We start from the raw sequence: 14,289 nt of genomic DNA on the forward strand, positions 1-14,289 counted from the left end.
ATAAGATATATATATATATATGTATATATATATATGTATATATATATATGTATATATATATATGATAAGTATTGATAAATGATAACAACAAATCCCTCAAGTACTCCTTTCTATGGCATTAGCATGGTCTGGTAGAATATTAGAGGAATAATTCCTAAGTCATTCTTAATTATAAGTCAAAGCATACATTGATTAGTGCAATTATACCTAGTAATCATTGCTAAAATCATCATCATATCTACACATAAGGGATATTACTAAGAAAGATTAAAAATAGAGCTTGTTCTTCCTTCATAACCGAACCCTACGTGCACCTATATTCAGGGAGTGGACTACAAAGGACTCAACGGGAGTGTCACATCCGCAATATACCACATGACCAAGAATATAGGGTGTATCCGCAGGTAAATAACCTATAAGCACCATGCTTACACAATGTCGACCACCCACCCATGGATCCTTAGAGTGAGCACTATACGAACTTATGCATGAACATAATGATAATCCAACTATACTAAGGATATAATCAAAGTAGACCATAAACAATATAACAAAGAACATGAATACGATGAATACTGATATTGTCATAACAATTGTAACTAGCATATAAAAGTAATGGAGATACAAAAGAGAGAGGGGTACAAAGATTATACCAACCCACGCTCTTGACAAGATCTGAAATCCAAGCGAAGCCTACTTGCCTCTCTAGACCTAGCCTAACTTGTTATGCCCTAGAATATGGTGGAGCTCTGAGGATGATTAGGGTTTCTGTCTTCACAAATGACTTATCTCTCTTCAGGGGGCAGGGCCTGATATATATAGGCCGGAGCATCCAACGTGAGCCCTTGGATCAAACTAACTTAAAGGATGACATAGATGCAACCTAGGAGGTGGTTGAGAACCGACATAACAACAAGGGGCTGACAGGTGGGCCCCAAGGGTTGGGTGGCTTATAGGTGTCTCACCCTTTGCTTTGGTGTGGAGTCCTCCCAAGTCTTCTAGAGTCTTCTGGTGTCCATTTTGCTATGGATAAGCGCAATTAAATCTGACATGTAGGTCTACCTTGACAATTTTTGGATAAACCCTGTAGAAAATACAGATTCACCAAAACTAGAATTTGTTAGTTTAAACCCCTAAACTTTCATTGGTGATTATATTTATGCCCTTATACAGATTATATTGATGATTTATAATGGTTGTTAACTACCATCAACAAAGTCCCCCAAGCTTAACCTTTGCTAGTCCTTTTGCAAAGCTAAACTCAGTAAATGGATCAGGAGTTGCGTCGATGCTTTCACTCCTCAAAAGTACACATGCGTTCAAACAAGAATTCTCCTCTGGATTAGAATAAACTGATCTGACTTTCAAATTTACCCATATTACCTTCAACCATGGGGCTTCTCAGCCTTCACTTGGGTCTTGAGCAATAGAAAGATAGATCAATCAAGTCAAGCACTATGTCTCAAGTTCTTTGCTCAACCATTATTCCAGACTTTTTATAGGTTTTCAAAATAAAACTTAGAGCTTCCTTTGTATGACACTCTCAAGTCTCTCAATATATATATGGTATTTATGGATACTCACCAAGGCAATAGTGGTGTTATGCCTTTCTCTTCTTATAACTAAGGCTTATGTGAAGCTCATAGGAGTGGAAAAAGCATGAAAGAGCATACTTGCAATACATATATTGTAAAGTCAAAACTCAGATCCAAAGAGAGTTGAGTTATACAATCAAATTAAGATGTGCATGTGTATGGATGTATGTGGTGGATATGTATGGTGGCTAACCTAATTCTACTATGCTTCTTGAAAACATATCTCTCTTTTGAAACTTGGAAACAACTTTACAAGAAAACATGTGCTATCTTATTCATCTCTTCTTTTTTTTGGGCGGGCATTTAAGTACCCAATGTTTTAAATATCTCGGACACTTGTCCATTTTTTCTCATCTTTCTCTTTTTTTATAAATAACTTTTGCATAGCCCCATGCCTCTTTTATGCAACAAAACTTTTGAGAGATAGCAACATGAACTTGGAGCATTTATTTGATGTATATCCTATGAACATGTTTTTTGGTGTTTACTCCCAGTGTAGGGGTAAAACATTTTTGGGTGGATCTAGATGGAATGGTATGTTTTTGTGCCTACCCCTAGTGTAGGAGTAGTGCATATGTGGGTGGTGTGTACGCAATCTTGATTTTAAGAGCATGACAAACCTCTCATAAGGGTCAACAAAGGTTGACTAAACTCAATGCAATGCAAGCAGCATATAAGTGGATGTTTTCCTAATCTAAATATCTTGTATAGCTCTGGTAGGAATTCAAGCTTTCTCATATAGGAGCTCATCATGTAGGATTTTTATGTTTTTTAGAAGATATATCTCCAGAACTTTAGTATCACTTGGAACAAGATAAACGTAGCTCAGACCTTCTCATATCATATCCATTAATTTACCTAGACTTAGATCAAGCATATGCTACCCATGAGTTTCAAGATCAGAGTAACTTCTTATATCAAAATAGTCATATCCAAAACTCAGAAGAATTCAAGGCTAAAAACTAGGTACTTGAAAGGAATTACGATAGAGCAACTATTCATCATTTCTATTGCACGAGATAATCCTCAAAGTCTTTTTATTTAGCTCTTAAAAATCAAACTAGACACACACTTTTATTTTGTTTTTATTTTTAAGATCACACCTTACTATTATATAACTAAGATAAATTTTTATTTTGTTTTTAGTTTGTTATGCATCTTTTTATTTCAACTAACATGAAGCAAACTTAACAGTAAAACCAAAGGGAAAGAAATACTTATCTAGATACATGGGGGATGCTACTCCCCCGAGCTGGATGTTGTCGTGGTCTTTCTTAGAGTGAGTCTACCCGTAGAAGTCTTCCTCATCCGTCCAGAAGTTGTGTTCCTTGTGCAGCGAATGTAGTGACAGTTTAGAAAAATATACTTCGGATGGATGGCTTTACTCTTGATCATCCTGCAAAATGCTCCAACAAGAACACCAAAACTTGTGGCATCGATTAGGATAAGGGGTTAGTGGTCAGCCATTCAGAGATTTGTTGTTCTTGGAGGTTTAGACAGATTTCCTAATTGGCAAAGTTCTAGAAGGATGTCTATTATTTTTGGATTTTCTTATTTATATAACGCAGAAAGAAAATATGCATGCATGTTATATATATATATATAGATATAATTTTATGCCACCATAGTGAATCTTCCCGTTGGTGTTTACACACCGTAAAATTACTCACGTGGGGCTTAGAATTTATGTTGCAATACTGTAATGTAGTCATGAAACTTTTCATCTTCCTATTCTAAATGCAATGCTAATGCAGAAAAGCAAATATGCTAAAGTGAAAGGTAATTCATGCAATACTAAAAAGTAAATATGGATAACTACCAATATTACCTCTCGGTGAGGGTTTGGATTTTTAAGTCCTTCAGACAGGACTCTTTTCCTATCTTGTTTATTCCTTGGGTGCATTAGTCGGTCCTAGGGATGGAGACCGTGATGGTTGCACCTCTTGTGACTCTAGTGGTGATGTTACCTTTTATTTCCATACCTGCTTGGTCTATGGACTTGACTTTGGTAGAGCGGGCTCATCTTTTACAACTTCTTTAGGTTCCTCATCTTACTGCTAACTTTTCTTTGGGAATTGATTCTTCTGGTTTCGGGATGATCGCTGTCTCCTCCTAGAGTAGGACTTCTTTGGTTGCTCATAAGGGGTAATAACCATTGAAATTACAGCGTACCTTCTCTCCAGGAAATTAGAAGTGGACTTGTCTAGATCCAACGTAGATGATCGCATTGGTAGTGTTGAGGAATGGTCTTCTAAGGATGATGGGTGTATCATCTTCTTCTTCACCCATGTCTAGAACCATGAAGTCGGCAGGGACATAGTGATCTTGTATCCTTACCATGATATCTTTTGCTATTCCTTCTAGAAATTAGATTGATTGGTCTGCCAACTACAATTACATATATGTAAGGAATAAAGGTTCATCACCAAATAAGTATTCATACATTATCTTAGACATTATATTGACACCCAACCCAATGTCATAGAATGTCTTGTGGAAGATTCTTTGTCTAATGGTACACTCGATCGTTGGTACGCCTAGATCATCCTTCTTAGCAAGGAATGGTGAAGCGAGGAGGTGGTAGTCCTCTAATCGGAGTGTGTTGATCATGTTGACTTATTCTTCTTATGGCTACCTAGCTTTGTTCTTTCTCCTTCTCCTATTCTTCTTCTTCTTGGTCATTGTTATCTCTTCAGGCAGGTATGGCGTCTGTGGATGTGCAAGCGATTGCAAGATATGATTCTTGAAAGAAAACTTTTTCTTTCTATCCTTGATTGTGAAACAGATCTTGGCACTGTCCACGTAGATGATGGCTTTTGCGGTGCTTAGGAAAGGTTGGCCCAAAATAATGGGTGCCCTTACATCTCCACCTATTTCCAAAACCATAAAGTCTATAGGAACATATAATTGTCCCACTCTAATAATAGCATCTTCAAGAACTCCCTTAGGGTAATAGAGTGACTGATCTATAAGCTGCAAATGCATATTTGTGTACAACAAAGTATCTCCATTAATTTGATCAAAAATTACCTTAGGCATGATGTTGACAATTGCTCCAAAGCCACAGATAGCTTCTTGAAAAATGTGAGGTTCAATGATGATAGGGATGATAGGTCTCCCGAGATCGCTCTTCTTTTCTAGCAAGGTATAGTCTATCCACCTTCCCATCGATTGTTATATACAATAATATGCTGCATTGTGAATATTGATAAGATTTGCATTCTCTAGATCTTTCGGTTGCCCCATAATCTTACCTTTGTCGAACGAAGGAACAATAACAGCCAGCTGAGCTATTTGTGATTCTATCATTTTATTAAAGCTATGCTAGTTTTTAATGGTAGAAGCAAAGCTATCCATTCTATTATTTATGTTCTCTAGAATTTTATCAGTGGTAGCTTTCTTTCTAGATAATCCCTCCATAAGTTTAGATTGGCCAGCAATTAATTCTCTCAAAGGCGGTTGATTGAAATTATTAAAATTATTACCTTGATAGTTACCTTGGTAGTTCGGCCTTTGTTGTTGGTTCCATCCTTGATTCTATTGAGGACAAAAGTAATTGTTGTTATTAACAAAGTTCACATCCTCTTGGATTTCAAGACAGTTGTTTCCTGAATGCCCAATGTTTCCACACACTTCACATGTCATGCGAGAATCATGAATATGCATGATTTCTTGCTTCTCATTGGCTCGATCTTCAAGCTTCTTCATCAACAGGTCCATCTTGGTAGATAGCATGTCTACCTCCTTGAGTTGATGCATACCTCCACCCCTCTTGAGGGTTTGAACATGTTCTTCATTCCAACCTTGATTGGAGGCCATCTTCTCTATAAGAGCTATTGCATCTAGTATGGTGAGTGACAGGAATGCACCTCTAGCGGCAGCATCCATAGTCTCACGGGTACTATTGGTCAACCCGTGATAAAAAGTCTACATGAGTAGCCAATTCTCCATCCTATGATGAGAACATTCCGCAATGTAATCTTAAAAGTGTTCCCATGCCTCAGGGATAGATTCATCATGTTGTTGCTAGAAGTTTGAAATTCTCCCACACAGAGCATTGGTCTTGCCTTGGGAAAGAACTTTGCTAGAAAGGCAGTTGAGTAGTTATTCCATGTAGTATTTCTATCTTTGTTGGTGTAGAACCATTGCTTTGCCTTCTCCAAGAGTGAGAATGGAAAGAGGCAAAGTAATATGGCATCCTGGGTTACTCCTTTGATGATGAAAGTGCTATAAATCTCCAGGAAGTGTTGGAGATGTGCACTCGCATCTTCAAGTGTCTTTTCACAAAACTAGTTTGCTTGCACCATGTTGATGAGAGCTAGCTTGAGCTCGAATCCATTGTCTCCAACATTGACTGTTGGTCTAGTATGGATGTTGGCCATAGTTGGAGCAGAGAATTCATGGAGAGTCCTATTAGCCATAGCTTCAAATTCTGGTGTTAAGCTTCACCTTATATGGTTGTCTTCCGACTTTAAAGTTAGAACTTTCTTGAGTTTAGCTATAGTCCTCCTGATTAATGCTTCTGGATCTTCAACGTAGTTTGTCAGAAGGTCAAAACTAGTCATACATTACCCTACATAAGATACACAAGTAGACAAAACAAGGGTAAACCTATTTGAGCATAGGTCAATGGTTATCTTCGATCACATCAATAAGTATAAGTTTATCAATACTTCCTTTGCCTAGCTACATTCCCTGGCAACGACGCCAAAAATGCTTGTTGACATTTCTTAGCGTCGCTACTAAGAACAATGTTTTAAATCTAGTCCCTAGCAGCAGCGTCAGAAATGCTTGTTGATATTTATTAATGTGTCACTTTTTTAAATATCCACCTATTATAAACTTATATCTCCTAATTTTACTAGGTTGTCATCCCTAGTGATGATATCAGAGATACTTGTTAGCACTACATAGCATTATTATTAGAATAATACTAAGTAGTTCTTTATTAATTATGTGACTAGGAAGAATAAATAAATTTATGAATAAAAAGGATCTACAAGCGCACAGATAATATACCATTGTAGCATTTTACCCGAGAGTATTCCACGTATCGTTATTTATATTTTTACCATAGGGAAGATCTAGCATGGACATGTATTGATAACTTATACTATTGAAGGAGAAGTAAACCATAACCAATATTCTACTCATAACAGGGGTAAGTCATATGATAAGATATATATATATATGATAAGTATTGATCAATGATAACAACAAATCCCTTGGAGTACTCCTTTCTATGGCATTAGTATGGTCAGGTAGAATATTAGAGGAATAATTCCTAAGTCATTCTTAATTACAAGTCAAAGCATATATTGATTAGTGCAATTATACCTAGTAATCATTGTTAAGATCATCGTCATATCTACACATAAGGGATATTACTAAGGAAGATTAAAAATAGAGCTTGTTCTTCCTTCGTAACCGAACCCTACGTGCACCTATATTTAGGGAGTGGACTACAAAGGACTCAACGGGAGTGTCACATCCGTGATCCACCACATGACCCAGAATATAGGGTGTATCCATAGGTAAATAACCTATAAGCACCACGCTTACACAATATCGATCACCCACCCATGGATCCTTAGAGTGAGCGCTATACGAACTTATGCATGAACATAATGATAATCCAACTATACTAAGCATATAATCAAAGTAGACCATAAAAAAATATAACAAAGAACATGAATAAGATGAATACTAATATTGTCATAACAATTGTAACTAACATATAAAAATAATGGAGATACAAAAGAGAGAGGGGTACAAAGATTATACCAAACCATGCTCTTAACAAGATTGAGAATCCAAGCAAAGACTGCTTGCCTCCCTCTAGACCTAGCCTAACTAGCTATGCCCTAGAATATGGTGGAGCTCTGAGTATGATTAGGGTTTCTATCTTCTCAAATGACTTATCTCTCTTCAGGGGGGCAGGGGCTAATATATATAGGTTGGAGCATCCAACATGAGCCCTTGGATCAAACCGACTTAAAGGATGGCTTAGATGCAACCTAGGAAGTGGTAGAGAACCGACATAACAACAAGGGGCTGATAGGTGGGCCCCTGGGGATAGGCAGATTTGCCCTCCACTTCGGTGTGGAGTCCTCCATAGTCTTCTAGAGTCTTTCGTTGTACGTTTTGCTATGGATAAGCACAATTAAATCTGACAGTAGGTCCACCTTGATGGTTTTCTAGATAAACCCAGTAGAAAATACAGATTCATCAAAACTCATGGAATTTGTTAGTTTAAACCCATAAACCTTCATTGGTGATTATATTTGTGCCCTTATACATGTTATATTGATGGTTTATAATGATTGTTAACTACCGTCAATATTGGGCTTCTTCTCATCTTCAAAACCAGGAGGTTGCTCAACATATACTTCTTCATTGATGTAGCCATTGAGAAATACACTCTTCACACCCATTTGATATAGCTTGATGTTGTGGGCACAAGCATAGGCTAACAAGATCCTAATTGCTTCCAATCTTGCAACCAGAGCATATATTTCTCCAAAGTCAAGACCTTCAACTTGGGTATAACCTTAAGCCACTAATCTTGCTTTGTTAATTACTACTATCCCAACTTGATCTTGCTTGTTTTGAAATACCTATCTAGTTCCAATCATATTATGATCCTTAGCTCTCTCAACTAACTCCCATACTTGATTTCTAGTGAAGTTGTTTAGCTCTTCATGCATAGCATTCACCCAATCAACATCCAACAAAGTTTCATCTATCTTCTTAGGTTCAATGGATGACACAAATGAGAAGTGTTCACAAAATGACGCCACTCTTGATCTTGTTGGCACACCTCTTGAAATATCACCAATAATAGAATCCAAAGGATGATCTCTTGTAACATTGGTTTGTTGGAGCACTTGTACTTGATTGCTAGCATTTGATTGATTACTTGATTGAGATGATGAACTAGCCACTTGTTGTTGATCTTACACTTTGTCATCACTAGCACTTGCTTGATCATGATCATGAGAACCACTAGCTTGCACATTTGAATTAGAGAGCACTTGATTCTTGTCATCTTCAACATTGATCACCTTTCTAGGCCTTATGTCACAAATATCCATGTTCTTCATTGCATTGACCAATTGAGTGCCTCTTAGATCATCTAGATTCTCATCTTCTTCTTGGGAACTATTGGTTTCATTAAATTCCACATCATGAACCTCCTCAAGAGTACCACTAGCCGAATTTCAAACTCTATAATCCTTGCTAGTAGTGGAGTAACCAAGCAAGAAACCTTCATCACATTTCTTCTCAAACTTGCTCAATCTAGTGCCTTTCTTCAATATGTAGCATTTGTAACAAAAACCCTAAAAGTATGTAATATTGGGCTTTTTATCATTCAAAAGCTCATAAGGTGTCTTCTCCTTCAATGGATGATAATAGAGTCGGTTATTATAATAGCAAGCTGTGGTAGAACCGTCTAATCTAATGCCTCACAGGAGTGCTTGTCTTCCATTAGACACCAAGCACTCAAGGGAGAATACTAAATTACTAGGTTCCGTCGGGCACACCCCAGGGGAGAACCTGAAAATTCATATTTTTGCCATCAGGATCACAAATGAGAGAATAAAGCTTACAACATTCTTAACCATTTCTTACACCACTTTTAGTACAACATCAGAGTATAATATTTATTTACTATAACAATGGAATGTAATTATATTATCAGAGTTATGAATAACTTAATGTAACAACGAAATATAAACATGTGATCAGGATTAAAGCGGAAATAAATATCTATTCATGACATGTTGAAGTATTGATATATAACAGCTATGACAACATATTATAAACTTTCATTTATAAAAACATTTGGTGAGAGTTGTAAATAAAAACTACGATTGCAGCGTAAAGGAATCCTCACTAAGCCCACCAGGAGGTATCCACACACAAGGGTTAGCTCTAGCATCCACCTGTCACCTACAACAGGGGGAATAAAACCTTGAGTACTCAATTATACTCAGCAAGACTTACCCAATAGGAGAAAAGAAAAGACTCCAAGGATATGCAAGGCTATCTGGCTTGTGGGTTTATTATATTTGCATAAAGCATTACTAAGCGTGCGTCCTTATATTCAATTTTTATTAATAGCCGCATTGGTTCATTAACTAACCATTCTATGTAAGCACCTATACTACTTTCAAGCAGGTGGTAAGCAATCAGATTTCCTTTTTTGCATTCCAGCTTTCATCTTTCAGTTCTTACTATGATGCTAGACACGAAACAAGCCATACCGGATTTCCCGGTGATTCGCGAATCAATGCCGCCAGCTGGGTACCCCAAAAACACATGCCCCGCTTATACCCAAGGCATAAGCAGGACCAACCCATCACTCCCCTGTCCTAGGTGTCCAGGTCCCCATCCAAACTGGGACTCCAAGCCCCCGCCCCTGAGTCACAGACTTAGTGCGGTGCAAGGACCTCCTCCACTAAAATAAAACCCTGACAGTCGGTCTAGAAAGAGCCAGATTCATGACAAGAGAGCAACAAGTCTTCCAAGCGCCCATATCCAAGTATGTGCTCGGGATAATAAGTCTGTGACTTGCCTCGATGGCTTATGCAACGATCGGTCCTTAATCGACACAGACAGGGAAAGCAGTGTAACCAAGCCATGCCCTGCGTCCACGGCGACACAACCTCTTACACCCACCAATACCCAAATCATATCCCTGTCCGATCACTATTTTTCCTTTCCACCATTTATATATTTCAAGTGATAATAATCCAGTAATATATTTTCTATCTCTCGCGAGTGACAGGTAATCACTCGACTTCTTCCGGAGTCCTATAGCAAAGCATTCTACACGATCCTATCATACTAGTAAGACTCATAGTATAAAGATAGGTATATGCAAGTGGGTTTCAATCAACTCCTTAAAACTTGATGCACAAATATAATTTCAACTGTAGAAAGTAGGGGTTATGCACTAGGGCTTGCCTGGGTAAAATATATTAAAAAGTTAGTATTTGCATCTTTAGATCATCCACCATCACCCGGATAGAAAGCCAATCACACCAACTCCTGGAGAGAATACCATTACACCATCTTTGGATTTCCACTCATCCTTCACTTGATCTGTTGATCCATCCTCGTACCTATATGATATGCAATGCGATGCAATGAAAAGACAAAATTAATCGACTGCAATTGTGACTCGTAAAAATACGATTTACGCCTCTCAAGTTAACGAGCTAGTTCTAACGACGACCGTACTTAGGCTATATATCCATGTTGTTGCATAAGACGTTATTTCCCAACAACTATTTTAGTTATATAAACCAACGGTGTTTCTTTATTCATAATAGGACATCATTATTTATCAAGCAACTAATTATTCTAGAGCTACAAAAATTATAGTGAGCAACTAATATTGCTAGGAACCTACTATAAAGATTTCAGATCCAATACTATTACCAATTTATCATGGAAGTTCCTACAAGTTTATATTTTACAATATTAAGTATCTTAGATTAATTATATAGCTCCTAAAAATATTGCCAAACTATGTGAACAAAATATATTAATAGGTAGATCATGATTTTAGGAGACTAACAAAACTAGTTTGGCATTTTTATGATTTTTCTAAGATTTTCTACGAATTTTACAAGTTTACTTTGTAAGTTAATTTAGAATTTACCTCAAAAAGAAGAGGGGTCGACGGCACTAAACTAGCCCAGCAGCCTAGGCGAATGCGTGGCCCACAGGCGTGCGCATGGCTTAGGCGAGGCGCGCGGCCAGCGGCCCAAGCGATCGGGAGCTGGGCAGCGGCCCAGCAACGGCGACGCAGCCCAACACGGGGACAGGCACGAGTGGTCCAGTCAGCCAGCCCACACGCAGCGGCCATAGGCCAGCCCAGCGCACGACCAGGCAGCGCGGACAGCCCAGCGGACTAGCGCACGGTGGCCCAGGCGTGGCGATTGGCCCATGAGCGAACGGTGGCCACCGGCCGGCCCAGCAGCGCTATAAGATGCAATGGCCCAGGCGGCAGCAGACCCAGGCGGCAGCAGACCTAGGCTGGCCCACGATAGGGCGCGAGTGGCCCAGTGGCGCAAGGCCGCAGCCCAACAGGACGTGCATGTATTCCTAAGGTATTTCTGGGTTTATTTTTCTACAAGAAAACAACCACAAATTAGGTGTGACACAGGGGTGATGTCATCAAGCTAGCACGCACAGCCGGTTGCTAGCTCACTCATTTTGCATTGCATGAGCATGGCGTCTCACCGCTCATGGTGCGTCTGCGCACGGTGAAGAGGAGGCAAGGCAGAGCAGGAGCCATGCGCGGGGAGTCGGTGGGGCATAGGCGCTCATGCGGTCATGCCCCCTGGCTCGTCCACCATGGACAGCTACTGAAGCTCATGGGGAGCTTGGCTCAGGTAGAGAGGGGGAGAGCCGCGGGTCGGGGAAGGTGGAGAAGGGTCTGGAGGTGCTCACCGCCAAACCAAACGAGCTGCAACGGCTGGACGCAGGAGATCAATGGTGGTAGTCATCACCATGCAAGAACAAAGGTGGCGCACGACGTTGAGAGCCATGGTCTAGAGCGGTCTGTGGAAAAGGTAGCGAGGCACGGCGACTGCTGCGGTTACGACGCGGGCAGCAGCGAGGCACGGGCACACAGGCATAGAAGGAGTGGCGAAGGAGCAGCCGGTTCGGTATGACCATGGGAACATGGCGCGAGACCATGTGGAAGGGGCAGCGCGGGGAAGCTGACACCGCTGGAGTCTAGCCGAGGTGGGTTATGGAGCTTGCGCATGCATGCGTGTGTGGCTACAGCTCCAGCTTAGAGCCGTGGGGTGCGCATGCGCTCGCGAGGGGGGAAATTAGCGATGGCGCACCAGGGCGCTATGGCTGTCACGCTGGAAGGGCAGCGCCGGGGGACTACGGTCACACGTGGCCATGGCACAACGAAGAAGAAAAGAGTCAGCTGCAGCACTAAAGACTCGATGTGCTGTAAAGGCACACTACACCACTGCTGGCTACTGCAGCGTGGAAAAGGAAACGACAGAAGCAAGTAGTGAAAGATGGAGCGGCCGGAGACAAAGAAAAAGCAGATGGAGAACAACAACTCAACAGCCTCAAGAAGCATGGTAGGGGGAGCAGTAGTGGCACAGAGTGGCCCGGTCTGGTCACATTGGCGTAGCGACACCAGCTGAGGCAGGCAAGGAGACAAGGCTAGAAGCATTGAAAAATAGGTGCGTGAGATAGAGCAGACGTGACACCACGCACAAGCAGCCAGCATAGTCAGGTCGGTAGGCCCACGCGCGTGAGGTCGCAAGGAAGCAATTGTACATGGCCAACTGCGCTCGTCCAAGAAGAGACATAGAGATCGAAAATCAAAGAAACAGAGACAAGCAATACATTGATGGTGCCACAGCGATGATGCGACGAAACGGGCAGTCGAATGGTGACAGTAATAAATGCCAATCAATGAGCACACTATACGTCAGAAAAAATAAACAAAGCTGCTGTTCTCTCTCTCATCCATTTGTGCTTATCAAAATAAACCCATGAGTATATATATATATCATTCTATTTATTAATGGATTTTATTTTATTTATAAACATTGCTTTTCATGCTCTAAATCAAAAATCCAAGAAACTCGCTTCGAAAATTTTTCTTAGGCCTAAATTGCGGTGCTAAACGAGCTCGTAACACCAGGGGTGTTACAACCAACCCCCCTTAAAAAGAATCTCATCCCAAGATTCGAAGCAAGAACCAAAAGGGGAAAATGCAATTACATTTCGTAGATCAGGGATTACACAAAAGATTACATGACTTCGAATACTAAACCATACGGGGATCTAGGGATACATGGTGAAGAGCAACCTGGTACAATCGAGACCTACTCTAGAAGTTGAGATAGACAAGGACAATGGAGAAACAACAAGAAAATGATTAGACAAAACATGGCATAGCACCAATAGATCCAGAAACAGTCGACTGAGAAGTAAAACATCGTGAACCCTAAGATTGACTACCCAAAAGGGAACTTGAACTTCTTCGACGAAACGAATCCCTTTCTTCTCCTTAGATTACACCATCACCTCAGACTGATGAACCTAGCTTCACAATGTTGACTGGATTTCGTAGCTCTGCTCCAGATGCGAGGGAATGGGATGAAGAAGAGCAAGGACCAAGGGTATCTTATATAGACGAATGGAGGTGGGGAGCAACACACCAAAAATAGAGGCGGCGTGGATGGGATACACAGATGGTTCATGCTACGCTCACTGCACAAGCGAGCAGATGGGATATAAAGAAGAGGAAATAGGAAGGTACGCTCGATGAAGAAAGCGTGCGAGTGGTCGTGTCCACAAAAAGAAGAAAGAAAGGAGAGGGAAGGGGGGTCCGGTACGAGGAACGATGGTGCAGGGTAGAGAGCTGACCAGATGCTAGGAAAAGGAAAAGCGCACAGTGCACAAGGACGGTGAGCACGGCACGATGCCACGGCCATGCAAAAACGGGGAGCTGAGGGCCCGATACAAACAGCATTCATAGGGCATGCAGCGAAATGACCCAGCATGCGTAGCACGGTCAACTAAACATAGGGCTTAGGACATGACGCCCACTTAGGCTTTTATGACTACCCACGGCTAACCTTCCTTACTACTCTTCTTTTTCTTTATTTTACTCGACCACATCTATCTTTCATGTAGACTGAGA

At 40.6% G+C, this 14,289-nt stretch overlaps 1 non-coding gene across 1 annotated transcript; it reads left to right on the top strand.

Annotated features, from left to right (window-relative positions):
* Nucleotides 1-5,544: 5,544 nt before the first annotated feature.
* On the top strand, nt 5,545-5,651 carry LOC136541012 (small nucleolar RNA R71). The gene has a single exon (XR_010780128.1). It is a non-coding gene; the product is annotated as a small nucleolar RNA R71 (small nucleolar RNA).
* The last annotated feature ends 8,638 nt before the right edge of the window (nt 5,652-14,289 follow it).

This window comes from Miscanthus floridulus, chromosome 2 (assembly GCF_019320115.1).
Source record: "Miscanthus floridulus cultivar M001 chromosome 2, ASM1932011v1, whole genome shotgun sequence".
Taxonomy (NCBI): Eukaryota; Viridiplantae; Streptophyta; class Magnoliopsida; order Poales; family Poaceae; genus Miscanthus; species Miscanthus floridulus.